General features: G+C 41.1%; 1 pseudogene; it reads left to right on the forward strand.

The window, feature by feature from the left end:
* Window positions 1-464: 464 nt before the first annotated feature.
* Window positions 465-2,715, forward strand: LOC136311661 (intraflagellar transport protein 52 homolog; annotated as a pseudogene).
* Window positions 2,716-3,064: the final 349 nt, after the last annotated feature.

Genomic DNA, 3,064 nt, shown 5'->3' on the forward strand with positions numbered 1-3,064 from the left:
TCACATGGAACACACTATTTCCCATCTGTGAAAATGCAGCAACATGTATGCAGTGTTTTTGCTGAGAGAAGTTGATTAGCAATTCATAGCTGTGGTTTTTATTAGAAACTGATCCCAAGGCACCCTCCACATAACACACATACTGCATACCAAAATTCTAGATTCTAAGAAGGAAAGCAGATGTATTATAAAGCACATTGTTTGGACCAACACTCTAGACACTATATACCACCCTATCATTTAGGGAACTGAAGGAACACTCTTGAAATATAAGTTCTCATACACCAGTCAATCTTGAAAGTAGACCTTTTAAGGTCTGCAATCATAAGCCAGCTATGTTAACCCTTTTTGTAAAATTAACCTAATTGTAAAACTCTAATATGCTACTTATAATATCCAAGTTTCTAAATACCTATGTGTATTAATTAAAATAACCAGGTTTTACTGGGTGGCATGAGGTAATGATGGTGGTCACTGGGCCCTCAGATAATCATGGAGAAAGAGCTCAGATCACCATTCTTTCCAATGCATACAAAAAGGAAGTATTTACCACCAACAGTGGCTATAAATCCATGCAGAAGAGACTTCAGAGCAATTGGGAGATTCAGAGCTTAAAAGATGAAATCACGCCTGACCTGTGGTGGTGCAGTGGATAAAGCGTCAACCTGGAAATGCTGAGGTCGCTGGTTCAAAACCCTGGGCTTGCCTGGTCAAGGCACATATGGGAGTTGATGCTTCCAGCTCCTCCCCACCTTCTCTCTCTGTCTCTCTCTGTCTCTTTCCCTTTCTCTCTCCTCTCTAAAATGAATAAATAAAATTTTAAAAAAAATTTAAAAGATGAAATCACATCTGAGAAGTTAATTGGGGATTACAACTGGGCCAGGGAAAAAATTTACTAGAACTGAGTTGGAGGTCCTGAAAAAAACCATGATGGTAGTGAAGAGATTATTGCAATGGTAGGAGAGGGTGGGGAATCCAGATTGACACCAATATTAAGTTTCTCCTAGAAGAATATGGAATCATGGTTAGTAATGATGCTGTGATTAGAAATATATATTATAAGTATTTCTGTTCTAAAGAAGCTCTAGCTTTTAATGGAGTCTTGAATAGGGAAATGAGCTGAGCTGTGGTGAAGGCTGTGCCTGGAATCACTAATGATTCAGTGGATTCAATGCCTAGCATCTCACCTTTGTGTATCTTTTTGGTGTGACACCGAGTGCTGTGAAACCAGCAGCCGCTATTCCAGGGGTTGGGAATCTTTTGGGCTGAGAGAGCCATGAACACCACATATTTTAAAATGTAATTCCGTGAGAGCCATACAGTGACCTGTGTATGTTATGCATTATCCAATAAACATTTGGTGTTGTCCCAGAAGACAGCTGTGATTGGCTCCAGCCACCTGCAACCATGAACATGAGTGGTAGGAAATGAATGGATTGTAATACATGAGAATGTTTTATATTTTTAACGTTATTTTTTTTTATTAAAGATTTGTCTGTGACCCAGATGCATCCATCAATAGAGCCACATCTGGCTCGCGAGCCATAGGTTCCCGACCCCTTGCACTATTCTGTCAACAGGTTCTGTCTGTTTCCCACTTAAAAGACTCATTTCATTGTGTTTTTTTTTGTTGTTTATTTTTATTTTTTTGTATTTTTCCAAAGTTAGAAGCAGGGAGGCAGTCAGACAGACTCCCACATGCACCCCACTGAGATCCACCAGGTAAGCCCCCCAGGGGGTGATCTCTGCCCATCTGGGGTGTTGATCTGTTTAGGCTGGAGCCATTCTAGCACCTGGGGTGGAAGCCATGGAGCCATCCTGAGAGCCCATGCTAACTTTGCTCCAATGGAGCCTTGGCTGCGGGAGGGAAGAGAGAGATAGAAAGAAAGAAGAGGGGGAGGGGTGGAGAATCAGTTGGGTGCTTTTCCTATGTGCCCTGACCGAGAATCCAACCCGGGACTTCCACATGACAGGCTGACACTCTCCCTGAGCCAACCAGCCAAGGCCTCATTCTGGCTTTCTAACACTCTAAGAACCCAGGTGGGAAGCTGGCAGTGCTTAGCTCATGTCACATGTATAGTGAAAAATATTTGGATAACGAAGAAAACAGTGAAATCATAAAGGTTACAACAGAAGACATTCACCTAAACCAGATTGATGCTGAGGACTCAGAGACTTCTGGCTACATGCTGCTGTCCAAACACAGCTGAACCTGTCAGAGTGGCTTCAAATTTATCTCCAAAAGGGCAATGAGAACCCACGGGATTTTATCACCCTCTTCAATCTGTCCATTTACTAGCTAGATATCATCTCCTTCACCAAGGTCATCAATCTCATGGAGAGCTAATCATGAAACATGAACCTCTCCAGTTCATCCAACCTCAATTTGAAATGCCGCTGCCACCCCTTAAGACAACAGTTTCCTATCTCAGTTTCAGGGAATTGCCTCTTCTTCCACTGGAGCTGTTTGACCTGCATGAGATGTTTTCCTCTGAGAAGGCATGGTTTGCTCAGATTACCAATAAATTTACTGAAGACTTGTAATTCTATGCTAAGAAGTGTGGTGACATTCTTGGAATAACCAGTAAACTAACAAAGGACCAACAAGATGCCAAACGTATCTTTGAGCACATCGTCCAGGTAAGGGAGTTCAAGAAAGTGACCCAGGAACATGACATTGATGCAAGTAAAATTGCATTTCAGGACAGTGTTTGAGGACCACACCTCTTAAAGCATTCTCTGCCTCTTGATTTGTAAACTGTCTTTCAATGGTTCTTCAACTTCCTTTTTCAAAATAGTCTATTTACTCTTTCTTCTATGAGCTGTGCAAGGTCTGTGTGTCTTCTGTAGTGCCCAGATAGGTATAACATTTCTTAGACCCTTAAGTAAGATATGTTTCATTTTTAAAAGTAAATCTGATTGAATCTGCACTTTTGTAATTAAAAAGAAAAGAATAACCAGGTTAGAATAATTACATCTATTAATCAGGTTATCTAACTTTCCACTCTTTACTACAGTTCTGATAACTGGATCTTCTAGCCTCCTTTCCTGTGAGTGTCCCATT

The sequence above is a fragment of the Saccopteryx bilineata genome, chromosome 8 (assembly GCF_036850765.1).
Source record: "Saccopteryx bilineata isolate mSacBil1 chromosome 8, mSacBil1_pri_phased_curated, whole genome shotgun sequence".
Taxonomy (NCBI): Eukaryota; Metazoa; Chordata; class Mammalia; order Chiroptera; family Emballonuridae; genus Saccopteryx; species Saccopteryx bilineata.